Source organism: Saccopteryx leptura, chromosome 1 (assembly GCF_036850995.1).
Source record: "Saccopteryx leptura isolate mSacLep1 chromosome 1, mSacLep1_pri_phased_curated, whole genome shotgun sequence".
Taxonomy (NCBI): Eukaryota; Metazoa; Chordata; class Mammalia; order Chiroptera; family Emballonuridae; genus Saccopteryx; species Saccopteryx leptura.
The window spans coordinates 390,044,215-390,062,546 of NC_089503.1; the positions used below are offsets into that span (position 1 = coordinate 390,044,215).

The following is an 18,332-nucleotide window of genomic DNA, read 5'->3' on the forward strand; positions in this document are numbered from 1 at the left end:
TTGAATTGCTAAATAGTGTTTCCATATGTGCATACAGTACATTTTTTCAACCATTCACTAACTCATGGATATTTGGGCTGTTTCCAGTTTGGGGTTATTATGAGTAATAATTCTATTAAGATTTTCACCCATACAGGGTGGGGCAAAAGTAGGTTTCCAGTTGTGATTATGCAAAAAACAATGTTTATTCTTGTATTATTATTTATTAATTTTTATTTATTTTCCATACAAACAACTGTAAACCTACTTCTGCCCTACCCTGTATAATTATGAGAATATATGTTCTCATTTCTCTTGGGTAGAGTCCAAAGAAAGGAATGGTTGGGTCATAGGGTAATTGCATCCTTAATTTCCTAAGAAATGGCCCCAGAATTCTCTGAAGTAGTTATAATATTGGGCATTCTCATCAGTAATGCATCAGAGTTTTAAAAGGCTTTGTGTCCACAAATATAATATTAACAATTATGATAAAATAATGCAATGTCAATAATAAACCTTATTTTGCTAATGTTTTACTTTAGTTCTCTTTTATTCTATTGATTTTTGAGAGAAAGAAACAAACATGGATTTGTTGGTCCATTTATTTATGTATTCATTGGTTGATTCCTGTATGTGCCCTGACCAGGGATCAAACATGCAACACTGGTGTATCAGCATGACACTCTGACCCACTGAGCTACCTGATCAAGGTTTATACTTTCTGAATTTTTTACTTTTATTCATTAGAATTCCATTTTGTTAAAAGGAATGAATTACAAACAACTTGAAACTCTCTATCTTAAAAAAACCTCAACCGTTCACAAGTTTACTTTAGGACTCTCTTACTGATCTTATATAACCAATAATTAATCAATGCAAAAAAAGTGCTTGTTAAAACAAATATATAATAAATTTTAGACTCTTATAAAGCCAGACATTTTTCACATGCCTCTTTTTCAAAGTTTTTCATAAGAACTATATTTTTTCACATAAAATTATCAGCCTAATATGTTATCATACTAATGAAACATCCTGCTTGTTTATTTGTTTTTTGCAAGTATGTGTGTGGCTGATATTTAATAGTTAATGTTAAATTTAACAAAACCTTCATAACCTTGAACTGATGCTGCTCATAAAGAATGTATAATCTTGTATGAGGAAGTCATTAAAAATGTAAACAATTCAATGGTGCCAGAAACTAGAGTTTCTTTATGCTATGTTAGTCTTCCCTACCTCATCCACCATTTCTTTCTTTCAAAAAAATATTTATATATCTGACGTTGCTCGTTTCCTTCCTGTGTGCAGCTGGAGAGAACCCACCCGACAGGGTGAGTCCTGGGTTGTCTGGGTCCAGCGCTGTCACCCCAGGGTCCTCCTCATGTGAGGGGAACGGGTGCACTGGGGGGAGGGGGCTCTGGGGAAGTGTGGCTGCTCCTTATAAAAGCACAGAAGAGGAAACAGTCTCTTCTCCTGCCTTTGGAGGTTGTTATGAGACAAGACGAAGCCTAAAGCTGCTTCAGACCTCCTCCTACCGTCTCAGGTGAGCTGACGTGAGAAACAGAGGTAGGGGACACCGAGTCCCGGGTTCCCTACTGAGGACACTGGCCCGAGGAATTGACTGACTCTGGAGATGTCCCACCTGGGGTCTGTCTTCTGTGTCAGATAGTAACTTATAGAAAAATAACGAGAATGAGGTTGGATTATCTGCTGGTATCAGAAACCATCTTCATTAAAATAGTCATACTGTGCACTGTAATTTTCTATTATAATTTCACACCACAGCTCTCACTCTTTCCTGCTAGAGAACAAATAGAGAGGAATGTGCAACCCTGGATTGAAACAGAATTTATCGCCAACTGCATGCTTATTGCAAATGTTGATATCAGCTTTTAAAATTCCTACAGGAAGATACCCTGTTTTACACAGTGAATGCATCATATAACTAAAATATGTGTGAAATAAGCCCTGGCTGGTTGGCTCAGTGGTAGAGCATTGGGTTAGCGTACGGATGTCTCCATTCTATCAAGATTTCAGGGCACACAGGAGAAGCGACTGTCTGCTTCTCCACCCCTACCCCCATCTCTCTGTCTCTGTCTCTCTCTCTTCAGCTTCCGCTGCCATGGCTTGATTAAAGCATATTGGCCCCGGGCGTTGAGAATATCTCCATGGAGCCTCCACCTCTGGCACTAAAAATGGCTCATTTGCAGCATGGACGACGATGGGGAGAGAATTAGACACAGACAGGGGTTGCCAGATGGATCCTGGTCTAGCACATGCAGGAGTCTGTCTCTATCTCCCCTCGTCTCACTTAGAAAAATGAAGAAATGCATGAAATAAATTTAAATTTCCTTGAACATTAAATAGTTGTCTGTGACAGTAAAGTGTGTTCAAATGACTATTCCTCATAAATAAACTTCTGAATCAATTATCTACGCTTTAGATTTTAGATTCACATTGAAACTGACTATTCAGATGAAACCCGAGAGCAGAACCCACCGTCTAATAACCATGTGAGTTGTCTTTCCCTGAAGCCCATCAGCTCTGTGTGTTGTTACAGTCTGTGCACATCAGAACTGTACACTGATTGACAATTAGAGTTTCACAATGATTTATTCAAGGAACAAAAAACCTTTTGATTTATTTTTCATTATATATTTTTTTCACGTTTACTTTTTTAAATTAAGTGAGAAGCAGGGTGCAGACACTGAATCTCGCATGCGCACCAACCCGGATCCACCTACAAGTTCCCTGTGCGGTGATGCTCTGCCCATCTGGGCATCGCTCATTGCTCAGCAAATGAGCTATTTTAGCATCTGAGGTGAAGCCATTGAGCCATCCTCAACACTCGGGGTCAACTTGCTCAAATCATTTGAGCCATGGCTGAACGAAAGGAAGGGAGAGAGTGAGAGAAGTAAGAGGGGACGGTTTGGAGAAGCAGACAGGCACTTTTCCACTGTGCTCTGACCAGGAGTGGAACGTGGGACTTGAACATGCTGGGCAGACGCTCTGCCACTGAGTCAACCGGCCTGGGCCATGTTTACTTCCATTGTTACAGTTTATTTTCGGTCTTTCTATGTTGTCTTTTAAAACATTTCATTTAAGTTGCCTATTCTATAAAATATTGATATGCTTTTCCAGAGAAAACTATTAAATACTATACATCTGTCTAGTTTTTCTCTGTCACTCTCAACTGTTATTTTGCTCCACAGATAATCATTTTTTTTTAAATTCTTCATAGCTTCTATTTACAAATATAAGGAAAGAGACAGACAGAGAGAGAATGTGTACAGCTATATATTTTGACTCTGCTCTACCTTATTTTTAAAAATACCATATGTTGTGCACTATGCAAACACGCTTGTAACTTGTTTCAAAAACTTTTAGGACACTGTTCCCAGCAGGATTCTCATTCTTTCTTCCAGTGCAGAGTCTCTCACTGTTTGCTGCACATCAGGGGATTCACACATTCCCCTCTTTCCCAGCATTGTCTCTGACTGATGCTAAGGTGAGAGTCACCCAGGATTTTCCTGTGACAGACACTGAAGTTGTCACAAAACCTGGAGCACTCAGAACGGCACCTTTTCTACTAAACCTACAACGTTGTCCTCATGGCCCTGAATCCTATTTATGGGGAAGAGGATATCTCAAGGCAAAGAGTCAGCATAGCATTGATTTGTATCTGAGACACAGAAAGACTGAAGTGTTATAGTCCACAATTATACGATAAAAGGGGACATCAAAAGTATCCAGGTTTAAATACTTTTCTTTTTTTTTAATCACAGAAAAGGAGACAAAAAGTTATGGTATAAACATTGAAAGCACCACATTTTTACAAGTGACGTTCATTTCTTATAGTCCTTGTCCCCTTTCTGTCCCCATGAGGCAGAGGAACTGTGTGTCTGTCTTTGAGAAACACAGACGTAGGAGACACCATGTCTGGTTCACTGCAGGCTCCTCCCAGCTGAGGGAGCTCAGCCTGGTTACAGAATCCAGAAACGTCAGGAAAAAGCACAGAGGGAAACAAGGACACCTTCCAGATCCCTCTGCGGCCAAAATGCAGGCGTGTAAGTGAACAGTGTCCTTATACCGTGATGACACCTTCTTTCTCTTTTCTTTCTAATTTTTGTCCTAGAAGCTGTGTGAAGCAGACGAGATTGACTCCATATTTAGTTGTGAAATATTTATAAAGAAATGTGGGCAGACGGTGGACTCAGGGTCACAGGAGACGGTAGATTGACCACACAGGGACCAGGGAAGGCATGAGATCAGGTACTGCTCTCAGCATGGGGACTTCCGGGTCAAGTGTGGGCTGAGGAGGCCGTCAGGGAGGACGTGTTCTGCAGGGTCACTGACCCGGGACAAACCAGAGCCCGAGGAAGCGCTCTCTGTGGAATAAGAGCCGAGCAGGAAACCTCATGCTGCGATGACGCTGGGACAGGGGCTCTTTATCCTCCATGTCAGCGTGGTCAAGTCAGCTCAGGAGCCCTGCAGACAGAGGGGATGCTGTGTCCAGTCCCAGCCACAGGCAGGTTCATTCCCTCCCGCCGGTCCTCCTGTCACAGCTCTGATGTCAGAGAGAAATGCTCCTACGTCACTCAGAGTCAAACCTCCTGCAGAGCGGGCCTGTACTAAGTGGTGAGAAGGGGCTTTAGTGCACACTGCCTGACCACAAGTCACAGGCAGAGTCCTCCCATTATTCTGTCACTGTCCTGTCACCTCTCCATCCTGTGCTAGGGACTGTGTCTCTAAAGGAGGATTAAGGAGCGTTACCTGTTGGCTGATGTCCAGAGTGTCCTCGAAAAGAGAAGGAAGATACACACTCAAAGATATGAAGGTAATTGTGTCCCCCAACACATCATCCCAGCCCCAAAGCACCTGAGATTTCTCTACCCCACAACCCACCTCACCCGACACCGGAGAGGACAGGGGAGCAGACACTGAGAGCAGTGACCTATGAAGCTCCCCTCACACACATCCAGTGTCTGCTCCTCATTTACTCCAGGATCCTGACCCAAGTCTCCTGCATGTTAACCCTTCTCTTCCCTCTTTAGGCCATAATTCTTTATGTTTTGGCCATAAGCACCATGAAGTGTTATTTCTGGATTTCCAGAAATTTTGAGATCGACCAGGGAAAGAAGGGTTTATATGGAGTCACTGATAACAGAGAACTAATTCCCTGAAAGTCACTTCTTCCCCCATAGAGTCTGTGGGGATCCTCAGCTGCCAGCAGGCGCCTTACCTTTCTGACCCCTGAAGTAGACGCACAGCCCCGCCCCCAGGAAGAGCAGGCCCAGCACGAAGCCCCCGACTCCACTCAGCATCTTGCTCTGTGCAGATTCAGACTGTGCCGCTGAGAGAAGAAACAACTTGGTGATTTTAATCTAAAATTCAGCATGTCTATATGAGACCCTGTGACTGAACTTTGAGAACGGGGGAGGAAGGCTGCCTAAAGGAACCAGAACAACTGGCCATTTCTGGAAAACAGACCTAAAACTCACACTGAGTAGATACACTGTTCAGGCACTGAACTCATTTAACCATCACAGCCCTGACATCAGGCCACTACTTCGCGATCTGACGGATGTGGAGCCTGGGACTCAGTGAGGTGGAGCCCTCGTCCAGGAGGACAAAGCTAATAGACACAGGGCAGGGACTGCTCCCCTCATGTCGGGAGACCCCACATTGTAGAGGATGTGCTTCTTCTCAGATCACAGAGGACAACTCAGAGCAGCAGTGTGGAAGGACCAGCCCAGCCTGACGCAGAGGACTGGGACCCAGAGTTCAGGGGATCTTGACCTGTGACATCGTGGGGAAGCTCAAAACAGGGACAGCCTCTCTTCTGCCTGCAGAGAACAACTGTCTCCTCAGAAAGTAGAGGTGTTTATAAATTATCACAGGGACACCCCAGGACCTGTGCTGAAGGAGGGACATGAACAAATGAGAACACGGTGTGGGGAGGGGGAACCCCACCCTCAGGGAGAAGCAAGGTCCCCTGTGCTGGGAGAGACACAGGTGAGGTCAGAAAGCTTCTCACTCCATTCCACGGTGACAGGGCTCGTCAGGCTTGGGTGCTGCACTTGGCAGGTGTAGACCTCTCCACTCTGGGGCACTGTTTCCAGCATCACCAGCATCTGGAAGGTCCAGTCTCCGTTCCGGATCAGGCCTGTGGAGCTGACCCCAGCCTCCTCTTCCTGGCCATTGCGGAACCAGCGGACTTCAATGTGGCCTGGATAGAAGCCAGTGACAGAGCAGACCAGGAGGTTGTGGTGCTGCAGGCGCTCGGTCTTTGCAGGATACACAGTCACTGTGGGCGCAGCTGGAAGAGAAAATGGGGGGGGGAATGTGAGGAAGACAGAGGGAGGCTCCTTGGTTGGCTCCCTGTGGGCCTGCAGTCCCCAGTGCCAGGCTCTGTTTTTGGGCAGCGTCCCTCAGAGCTGGCCCTGTGGCCCAGTGGGAGTTAGCGCCCTAAGCCTTGAATCTATTCCTAAAGAAGTGGCTCACAAGGGCTGAAAGGTAATTGGAAAATTCTGGGGAGCTTTCATATCTTGAAACAGTTATTCATTGTTGACGTGTTTACAAGTCTATGCAGGGCATGTCATGTATTAATTAAAAGCATGATTTCTGGAACAGTGCTGCCTGAATTCACATCCCAGTTCTGCCTCTTACTGGTTGCTCCTGGGAGAATATTTACATTCCTCTGTGTCTCAGCTCTCTCAGGTATAAAAAGGGAATAATACTACTTTCTTCTTAGGGATATGGGAGGATCAATGGGCCTAAATATGCAAAACAATGGCTGGAACTTAGCAGCAATATGTGTTAGCTAGTTAGTATCCTTGTTCATTAGTAAAGAAAAGATAACTCAAAGCAGTGTGGGTAAACTGAGAAGCAGTGTGGGAGAGACAGGGACACAGGGTATGACATCCTGGGAACGTGACACCCACACCTGAGAAACCCATAGACATGGTCCCACCTGGGCAGCAGGAAAGACAGGTGGGTCCCTGACTCTGAGAGCTGAGCCCAGAAAGGCTGAGTCCTGAAGGAGAGGGGGAGGAGCCCGGGAGTCATTCATTAGAAATACTGATAATCACTCTCTGTGGATCAATCCTCCCCTTTTCAAAAGAAGTATATGTATTATTGGAATTGTAATCAGTTGATAATTATCCCCTTTTTAAAGTTGACACTTGAGCTCAGAGCTGGGTCTGAGACTCATTAATATGTCTGCTTCCTACCTGAGACCAGCCTCAATACATACAATTCTGGAGGAAGAGGAGAAGGACTAGGGAAAACATTGTTATAATACCACAAAATGGTAAATTTAAGACTGGTGGTAAGTCATTGCTAACAACTTTGCAGTGAAATTCATAACATTAAAGGTGTTGAAATTATTGAGACAGAGAGTAACAGAACAGAATTGAGAGACAAGCCTGGAGCTGGAGAAGATGCTGAATCAAATATTCTCAAAGTGAAAATATTCAGGAACCTTAGGAATCAGAGAAGCATAAATTAAAAATAAACAACCAAAATTGTCAACCGAGTATTTGGCAATATTGAATAAAGATTTAACAAAACATAACGTGAAGAGAACTGCCGCAACTAGCATTATAAAAATAGTAACATCAGTATTTTAAGTAACAATTATAATTTAAATATCTTGTTTCACAAGCATTTCAACATACACACTGAGGGGAAAAAGCAAGAAGCTGAGGCCTGGAAGGAGCCTCAGAAGGAGCAGAGCCGGGAGCCCCGCCCTCTCGTGGAGGACACACCCGTGCAGAAACACGTGACTGTCCCGGGTAAGGAGGACGTGCCCCGCACAGACATGACTGCTCACACCCCCATGTCACCTCCATCACCTCTGATCCCCGAGCCTCCACCCCAGCCCGACACCCCGGAAACGTCCCCTCTGCAGGATGGGGTCACACGATGTCCCGGTGTCCCCACAGCCACTCACAGGGCCCCGCTCTCCCTGAGGGTCCTCTTCTCCTTCCCTCTCACACACAAGTACATGCACACACAGACACGCACACACACACATGCAAACACTCAGGGACACGAACACTCGTACACACCCCGCCCCCCGCCGCGCTCACTTTGCCGATGCAGCAGGAATCCATCAAACACCCCGTAGTTGTGTCTGCAGAACCTGTCCTCCTCTGCCCGATACCGCTCCAGGAGCTCCTTCTGCCGGTTCCAGCCCTCGGCACTCGGCCGCCCCAGCTCGGTCACCGCGCGGAACTCCCCCACGTCGCTGTCAAAGTGCACGAACTCCTGCCCGTTGTGGATGTATCTGTTCAGGTACCGCACCCGCTGTGTCCCGTTGTAGAAATGACACTCGCACTTACCCTGCTCCAAGAAATGTGCTGCGGGGACAGAACCATCCGGTCACACTGATTAGAGACAGACTGTGGCACAGCCTTGTGTGGGGCACTCAAGACGGTGGGGACAGAAGGACACAGGCACCCCGGCTGACCGCACACATGGTCGCCTTTCGTCTGGGGCCCAGCGTCAGGGGAGAACCATCGGGTCCTAAGTCACTGTAGATCCCCTGGGCTTCCCTGCAGAGCTGAAGGACCTCCAGCTGCTGAGCATTTCCCTAATCTCCACCTCCTTCTGGAAGCTTCCACCCCCCTCCTCTCACCCCCTCTTCCCCTTTCCTTAAACATGTCCTCCTCCTCCTGTGAGCACGTGGTTGGTGGGACCTCCTGTCGCCCTGCTGCCCTGGGCGTCCACAGAAGGAGAACAGACTCCCTTCTGCCTGGAGCTTAAAGTTTAGTGACAGTGACTGTCGCAGCCCAGGAACACAGAGTTCATACAGGAGTGAGAGATGTCAGAGGAGAAGTGTGGAGTCCAGAACAGAGAGGAATCACGTGATCTAAGTTACATTCGGGGCCAAGAAGCCGCCTCTGAGTGACACTGAAGATGTGACAAGAAGCTGAGTTGGTGTGAGCGGAAGGAGACGGGTGTGTGTGTGTGTTTGGGGAAAGAAAAGCACATTTCAGGTAAAGGTAACACCACCTGCAAAAGCCTGAGAAAACCATGAGTGCCCTCCAGACAGGAGAGGGGACAGTGCTCTGAGGCACAGACAGTGACAGGGGAGGGGAGGGGACAGGACAGGTCAGGTGGAGCCCGTGCTGAAAACCTGGGGGAGGGGGGGGGGTTAGGATGGGACCTTATTCTTTTTTTTATTATTATTTATTTATTTATTTATTTTTTTTTGATATTTTTCCGAAGCTGGAAACGGGGAGAGACAGTCAGACAGACTCCCGAATGCGCCCGACCGGGATCCACCCGGCACGCCCACCAGGGGCGACGCTCTGCCCACCAGGCGGCGATGCTCTGCCCCTCTGGGGCGTCGCTCTGCCGCGACCAGAGCCACTCTAGCGCCTGGGGCAGAGGCCAAGGAGCCATCCCCAGCGCCCGGGCCATCTTTGCTCCAATGAAGCCTTGGCTGCGGGAGGGGAAGAGAGAGACAGAGAGGAAGGAGGGGGCGGGGTGGAGAAGCAAATGGGCGCTTCTCCTATGTGCCCTGGCCGGGAATCGAACCCGGGTCCCCCGCACGCCAGGCCGACGCTCTACCGCTGAGCCAACTGGCCAGGGCCATGGGACCTTATTCTAATGTAACGGGAGACCACGGACGGGTTTTAGGGAGATTAAACCCCAATCCCAACAGGGCCGCATCTCCTTTCTGCATTTCCACATCCAGAAAGCTCAGAAAACCAGAGGACTAAGCCTGTGGTTAAAAGTAAGATGAATAAATGGAAGCTTCTGGTGTCATCAATAGTGTGGAGAAGAGAATTACTGCAGAAATTGAGACACTTTACTGAAAAATGATTGGGACTTAAAAAGACAGTTGTTGAAAATTTATACAGATGTGATGACCAAGAAATTGTGAAACTTGGGAAAACACTGCAAAAGGCAAAAAATAAAAATTTTAAATTTTGATTGATTGATTTCCACAAGAAAGTGGTGACTTTGTACAATTGATTCTATTTCTCTTTTTGGTAATAAAACAAGCTAAAATGAATGAGTAATAACTGAATTGGAAGGTGAGTCTGTGTAAAAAGTGCGAATCTAGAATTATAGGAACATTCAGTGTAAAGCAGTGTTTACAACCACAATATTGTTGATATTTAGACCAGGTAATTCTTGTGGTTGGGAGAGGTGGGCTGTTCTGTGCACAGAAGGCTGTACTCAGTATCGCTGGTCTCTCTACGTAGGAGTTCACAATCCCAGGGTGACAACAAAAATGACTTCAGATATTGCAGATGTTCCAGAGGTGGTGGCCCTCCCAGGGTGACCTCCACTAGTGTGAACCATCTGAAACACCTGTGGTGAGAAAGCCACTGTTAATGATGCATTAGCTGAGAATTACATAGATATTTCTACTGATAGTGTACCTATTGAAAATATCAATCTTATTGAAATTCGTATTTTCTAGGAATCTGGTCTGGGTGCCGACGTTTTCCAGTGAAATAAAGTTGTTAAAGACCAAGGTTGACCTGTTTCTTGGCCTTGCTGACCAATCACCAAGTCAGATAATTTATTCCTCACATCGTCTTCTCTCTTACCTTCTCTGCCACTGGTCCCCTATTATCTACAGGAGGAAACAGCAGCACAGCCGTCTGATTCCTGTTCCGTGTACCAACCAGCTCACTTTCTGTGTCTCCCGCTGCCAGAAATGCCAATCGGCATCGAAATACCAGCCTCGGCCAGATGTGGAATTCTCATTTCTATAATCAGGTCCCCTCAGAAGGGGAAAAACTAAGAAGATGACATTGTCATGTGAACAGTTCACCAAAATGAGCAGGTCCCCAAACTCTTAGTAGAGACCATCATATAGAAGTGATGGCAGAGACAGGGGGCTATGGTAAGACCAGGTCTATCTTATTGTCCACAAATTCTCTAGTAACTTCTTGACAAATGAGAAAATTGAAAAATGAAAATGTGTGAAGCTGCTGTAGCCTGTAGGGTTAGCATTGTCCATCCTTGTTCACTGTCCAACTTAAGGTTTTCAAATACACTGAACAATAATGCAGGGTGTCCAACCCTGGCCAGTTGGCTCAGTGATAGAGCATCAACTCAGTGTATGGTAGTCCTGGGTTTGATTCCCGGCCAGGGCACACAGGAGAAGCGCCCATCTGCTGCTCCACCCCTCCCCCTCTCCTTCCTTTCTGTCTCTCTCTTCTCCTCCCACAGCCAAGGCTCCATTGGAGCAAAGTTGGCCCGGGCGCTGAGGATGGCTCCATGGCCTCTGCCTCAGGTGCCGGAATGGCTCTGGTTTCAATAAAGCAACACCCCAAATGAGCAGAGCATCGCTCCCTGGTGGGCATGCCGAGTGGATCCCAGTTGAGCGCATGTGGGAGTCTGTCTGAATGCTACCCCGCTTCTCACTTTGGAAAAAAAAATACAGGGTTTCCAGTTAAAGTTGGATTTCAGTCAAATTATTGCTGTTTCTCTGAAATACAGATTGAGTCGGGCATCCTGTGTTTCTCTGGCAGCCCTAGCTCCACACTGACAAGATCTGAGATGGAGGAGTGTAGCTAACACTTTCTGTGTTCTTCCTCACGTGCCCACGACAGTCTGCACTAGTGTGAGCTCAAATGGAACTTTTCAAATTATAAATGCAAATGAATGTGGATTTCTTCTATATTGGAACTAGAGCTCTTGCATCTCCCTGCCCCCAACCCTAAGACAACATGGCACATGTGAGTATCAGATACTCTACCAGTAATTAAGACACAACCTAGCCACTGTCACCAGGGTAGAAGCTCATACTCTAGATTTAGAAAGTCTACATTTTAACGAGCTCTTCCATTTTGGTCATTTTGTGAAATCTTTGATTCTTTTTTCTTTCTCTCTAATATAGATTGTTTTTTAAGAGACAGAGAGTCAGAGAGAGGGATAGACAGGGACAGACAGACAGGAATGGAGACATGAGAAGCATCAATCATTAGTTTTTCATTGCACATTGCAACACCTTAGTTGTTCATTGATTGCTTTCTCATATGTGCCTTGAGCGCGGGCCTTCAGCAGACCAAGTAACCCCTTGCTTGAGCCAGCGACCTTGCGTCCAAGCTGGTGAGCTTTTGCTCAAACCAGATGAGCCTGCACTCAAGCTGGTGACCTCAGAGTCTTGAACCTGGGTCCTCCGCATTCCAGTCTGATGCTCTATCCACTGTGTCACCTACTGGTCAGGCTCTCTCTAAAATAGATTTAATAATAGTAAGTTCCTCACAGGATATTGTTAAGGGTGAAATAAAAAAGTGATTCTTCCTATTGTTGATTATATAATAAATACTTAATACACACCAGGGTATTTTAATTATTATAATGCCTATGAAATTAAGCTCACCAGATCTTTTTATGCTTTGTCATTCTAAAGCCAATAATATCTTCATCATCATTTGCTAATTTTCTTTAATTAATATGTTCAGTAAATATTATTTTAAATGCAAGGCCAGAAACATTGGTTTATGTATAATAACAGAATACACATGAACCTATAGGAAAAGATTATGCTGATGTAGAGGAGAGGGACTTTCTAGATACTGAGATTTAGACCATAGCCTCTGGGATCTACAACTAACTGTGACTCTAGGTAAGTTAAACATTTTTATTTATTTCCATAGATTATTATATTTTTAACTGTTGTAGTTAAGATAGGATAGTTATGAGAACTGCACACTGAAACGTATAACCCTAGTACATTAGTAATTGTACAGTACTATAATTATTCATTCATGCTGATGGAGACTAGATTTCTTTTGTTATTGACCCCATCCTCATTACTTAAGGAGACGACTGGTCCATCCTGAGTCACTAATAAATACCAGCTGTATAATGAATGGCTCTCTGCATAACCGTCACCTCTGCATTCAAGGTCACTCAGCGGTTCCTTACTGGTGACCGAGCCTCTCTGGTTCTCAAGTGCTTGCAGCTTCTTCTTGGGCTTGTTCATCCTTTAGGTCCAGCTGAACTCTGACCCAGGGCACAGTTTCTCCCTGAGGTCAGCTGCTCAGAAGAGTCCCTGTGATCCGTCCCTCACGTCTCCAGCTCCTGTTCTCTCTTCAATGGTCCAGTCCCATGTCCATCTTGTTCATACTCTCACTGTGGCCGTTACGTCCATCACACCCAGTGCTCACTTCCCCACATGTTCTCACTTCCCTGCCTCCTAGTGGTTCTCAGCACACCTGACCACTCCATCATTCTGGAAAAATTTATCTCCTTCACCTCCGTGCGTCACATGCTATTGATTTTCCTCAATGCCACTGGCACCCTCTTCGGTCCCCTTTGATGACTCATTAGTCCTTAGCCCTCTGAGTGTGACCCTGGCCATCTGGTCTGCCACACTCTCTCTGTCCCTGTGCACCTCCTCCACGTGCTGGAATTCCAGTCAGTGCAAGTGTCAGTGACACCAGCATGCACACCTCCAGCCCTGGCCACCCCTGAACTCCAGGATCCTGTATTTGACTGACCTCTTCACAGCTCCACATAAATGTCACAAAATCATTTAAAACGTAAAGAAAATATTTATTCCTAACCACCCACTTCAAATAAATTTATTCCACAGTCTTCCCTATCACAACACACAGCGCCACCGTGTTCATTCAGATCACTGAAGACAAATCCTTAGGGATAAGCTTGCTTTTCCTACACCGCCCCAACTTGATTCATTCATAGTTTATACAAATGTATCTCCCACATCCACTCACTCCCCCTTCCCCACTGTCTCCTCCAGCCCTCACTACATGAGCCCCAAGTGCACCTGCCCTGAGAACTCTTCCTGCTCCTAAATGGTCTCCCAACTCCACCTGTGAACCCCTGATATCCAGTCTCCACGTGCTGGCTAGAATTATTATTAAATATAAATATAAATAAGTTCTTCTTATAACCCTCCCGTAGTTCACATATCTCTTCAGATAATATTCAGATTTCTCACCTGGGCCATCAGTGCCCAACACGCACCCTCTCCTGTCCTCTCCACCCTCTTCCTGTGTCAGGGTCACAGCCCAACGGGCTCGCTGGGCTTCAGCCATTCCTGCCTCCTCTCTGTCCCGTAAACACGCAAACACGTCCCCACACTGTGTCCTCTCCTGTTCCTCTCCCTGGAACACCTGTCCAGGTGTTTCCTTCACAGGGTGGGTTCTCTCCTCACTCAGGTCTCAAATGTCTCTCAGTGTCACTGTCACAAGGAGAGGTCCCTAACCACCTGAATGAAGTCAGGTGAATCCAATTCTCTCTGCCCTATAACCCTGGTATATATTTTTGCTGGTATATATAATTATTGCTCTCTGAATTTTTTTTTTCTTAAATGTTTACTGTGTTATTGTCTTTCCTGACATTAGCAAAGTTCCATGATAATAGGGAACTTTTTATCCTATTCAGATAAGATTCTCTGAGCCTAGAAAGAACAGAGTATAACACAGTCACTCAGATAAGTAGTTGTGGTCTAAGTGAACACACCCAGAGTTCTGGGACCTGATTATTGTGGGGATCCTGGAACAAGAAGGGGCTTAAGCTCCTAGACTCTTTGTTTAGATGACACATTATATTTCTTTCATTTCCTGTGAGAAATTCAGAGACCCTTATTCCTTCTCCTCCTACTAGTTGGAAGAAATACGGCAGGGAAGAAAAGGTGATTTAAGAAAGAGGGAAAGTATCACTACATTGTATCCTGTCTACAATCTGGTCTAGTGCTGAGGCCTGGGGGGACTGTGGGATCCAGGAATGGTGTTGACGTAGCTGGGGAGAGAATAGGGAGGAACCAGAAGTGGAGATAACCAAACAGTTAATTCAGGGAAACAGAGGGCACAGTGAAAGGACCTGTGACAATTGCGGCCAAAATTCTAAGAGGCTGGTGAGTTCCCTTGACTTTCAGCCTCGTGGGATGTAAATAACCTTCATACCCTCTGGGTCCTGTTCAGGGTTTATAGTTTTTACTTATGAAATTGCTTGTATTAGACTATTTTTTTCTTAATTCAATTTTTTTTTTTTTTTTTTTTTTTTTTTTTTGCTTATGAAGACAGGATTTCATAGTTTATCTATCTTAGTTGAATCCCTACTTGTGGGCTCAGGCCCAAGAAAGGTGATGTAGGAGAATCTGATAGTACAGAAATGTTCAAGATAAACAGTGAACACGAACCTGGCAAGACATTCAGAGAAACTTTGAGTTCTTCAAGGCATCAGAGACATTGACCCCATAGATGCTGGTTGTCTGCGGGGTCACTCTAAGTACTGAGAGTCTCTGTTCAGCCTCGGGGACTTTCCACAGGAGGAATGGAGAGCACTGACCCAGCATCTGTCAGGGGACCTCCGTTACAGGGACCAGGCCTTATGGACACTGAGTTCAGGAGGGAAGGAAGGGAGACAGTAGGGAGGCCCCTCACCTATTAGGGAGACACACCAACATCACAGATGCTGTCGAGGACATAACACAGGATTTTATAATTCCTTTTGAATTACCATGGAATTTTAAAAGGAACTTGCCCCTTTTATGTAATAACTCAATATTATAAAGGGATTAGGATTTATTTTGACATTATTATTTCTGAATCCCATGAAGACCCCGAGGGAATGGGACACGAGGCTGGAGAGGTTTATTGCAGGAGACAGGAGAAGAAATGGTCTCTACACAGGGAGCCCCTGACACGGCTCTCGTAGGGCGAGCACCCAGGCAAAGAATCGGAATCCACAGGATGAAGACAGGGGGTCACTGAGGAGAATGTCACAGTTCTCTAAGGGACATGGCCTGGACACAGTGACAAAGCTCATCCTTCCTTCTCTCTCCCACAGCAGCTCACCCCCGAGGTGCACTTACGTGGCCCCATCCAGGAGAGGGCTCAGTACTGTCACTGCCACCATCAGAGCTGCCACCCAGGAGCCTCCAGGGAACCACAGACGCGCCATGCTGGAACAGAGAGGACGGGTGCAGAGAGCAAGGAGTCCCACTCTGTGAGGATCATGACCCTTCCTCACCCACATCCCACATAATGTGAACTAAGGACCTCGTTTTCTGTTCCTTGATTGGGTGATGCCTGTGCTGAGAACCAATCATCGTCAGAGACAAACAGCATCATCAGTTGCTAGTTAGAGACTCAGTATGAAAGTCCTTTTCTGAAACTTAGAATTTCCTGAATGAAAAAGACTGTTTTAATTCAGTGCTTTGAAGGTTTGATTCAGCTGCATCAGAAACATTTTATTGGGCCCCTATTGTAAGCCAGTTCTGTGATGGTCAGTGATGTGTGTCCAAGTTGGAGCCTCTTAGGAGTATCGAGTCCTGACACCTGCTGACAGAGCTGTTCTGACACATGTGTGTGAGTGTGTTTAGGAGTTGAAGGGACGGAGGGGAGAGGATGGCCATTGAGGAGACTTTCAGTTGTGTCCCTGTGACACCACAACCTTGTGTGTGCATCTGGGGAATTACTTAAGCTCTTAGTTAATGTCGCTGTGATCATTCAGGTGTCTCAGGACAGAAAATGACTATGGTTCTCTGGACACTTCAAGGAGCAGCCTCCCCTGATAACTGATGTGACAGACTGACAGCTATTGATTGGAGAGCATGATCTCTCTTCATAGAGAAGCATGACTGAAGAAAATTAAAACTTATCCACTAATTTAACCTGAGTTAATCAGTTATCCAGAAAGGGTTTAAAGGAGGCTATGTATACATATATAGGAATGGGGGGAAAGTACCTTTGGAGAGCACTTATCCTAACAGTGAGATAGAACCACCTGTCTAAACAAAGCATCCAGGGAAATGAGAGGTAAGGACTCAGGTCAGCCTTTGTCACAACTCTTCTTTAAAATAATTAATATTTCATGTGAAGAAAATATTTAAATCCTTACTTCTGGTCCCCATGGTGTCCTTTTTTTTCTTTTTTTTCTTTTTTTTTCTTTCTTTTTATTTTTTGAAGGGATGTCCTCTTCTTTATTCAACTTCTCTTGCTTTATTTTAAGAAAGCTTAAAAGAAGACCTTGTTGTTCTAATACAATTTTCTAATACAATTGTTATGTAGTGCTCAGGAAATGGAAGACTATTGAAAAACTATGAATTATATCTTTTGTTGTACTTATATAATTTTAAACATATTTTTCTACTTTAAATAATTATTACACATACTTTTAATATGAATATATAGCTCAGAACCTGAATAGACTGTTAAGGACAGCTCTCTATCTAAATTTTTGCATTTTGCATTGTCATTATTTCATAGTTCAACTATACTTTTTATTTAGACATTAAATTTAATGGGGTGACATGGATCAATAAGAGTACATAGGTTTCAGGTGAACATCTCTATAGCATTTGAACTGTTGATTGAGCTGGATGTCTATCACCCAAAGTCACATCATTTTACATCACCTGATATTTGTCCCTCTTTACTCCCCTCCCCTGGTCACCCTTACCACCAGTAACCACTTCACTTTTATCTATGTCTGTGAGTCTCAGTTTTGTATCCCAACTGCGAGTGAAATCACATAGTTCTTAGCTTTTTTCCTATTTACTCATTTCACTCAATATAATGCTCTCAAGGTCCATTCATGTTGTCATAAATGGCAATATGTCACCATTTATTATGGCTGAAGAATATTCCATTGTATATATGTACCACATCTTTTTTATCTATTCCTTTATCAAGGAACACTCTGGTTTTTGCCATTGTCAATAATGCTACAATGAACATAGGGGTGCATGTGTTTATTCGTACCAATGTTTTTGAGTGTTTTGTGTAGACACTCAGTAGAGGGATTGCTGGGTCATATAGTAGTTCTATTCTTAATTTTTTTAAGCATGGGCATACAGAAAGGGACAGAGAGACAACAGGAAGGAAGAGAGATAAGAAGCACCAATTCTTCATTGCAGCACCTTAGTTGTTCATTGACTGACTTTCATATGTGCCTTGACTGGGGATCTCCAGCCAAGCCAGTGATCCCTTGATCAAGCCAACTACCTTGGGCTCAAGCCAGTGACCTGGGGGTTAAGCCAGTTACCTTTGGGCTCAATCCAGCTGCCGTGGGGTCATGTCTATGATACCAAACTCAAGTTGGTGAGCCCGCCCTCAAGCCCGCAACCTAGAGAGTTCAATCCTGGGTTCTCAGCATCCCAGGCCAATGCTCTATCCACTTTTCCACATCTGGTCAGGCTGTAATCTTAATATTTTGAGTAACCGCCATAATTTCTTCCATAATGGCTGTGCAGTTTACATTCCCACCAGAAGTAAATGAGCATTTCTTTTTCTCCACAGCCTTTTCAACACTTGTCATTATCTGTCTTGTTGATAATATTTGGATAATCAAACAGGTTTGAGGTGGTATCTTTATGATATCTGTGGTAACTTCTCTTTAATTTTGGA

At 45.0% G+C, this 18,332-nt stretch overlaps 1 protein-coding gene across 2 annotated transcripts in view; it reads right to left on the reverse strand.

Moving 5' to 3' along the window:
* The window catches only part of LOC136387808 (DLA class II histocompatibility antigen, DR-1 beta chain-like), a 93,144-nt gene that overhangs the window by 57,227 nt on the left and 17,585 nt on the right, over positions 1 to 18,332 (reverse strand). The window contains exon 6 of one of the 2 annotated variants that reach the window (XR_010748163.1): positions 4,010 to 4,464. The exons of the other annotated variant lie outside the window; for it this stretch is intronic. The gene's annotated coding sequence lies outside the window, so the exon portion shown is untranslated. The remainder of the gene's footprint in view (positions 1 to 4,009; positions 4,465 to 18,332) is intronic. 2 annotated transcript variants of the gene reach the window in all.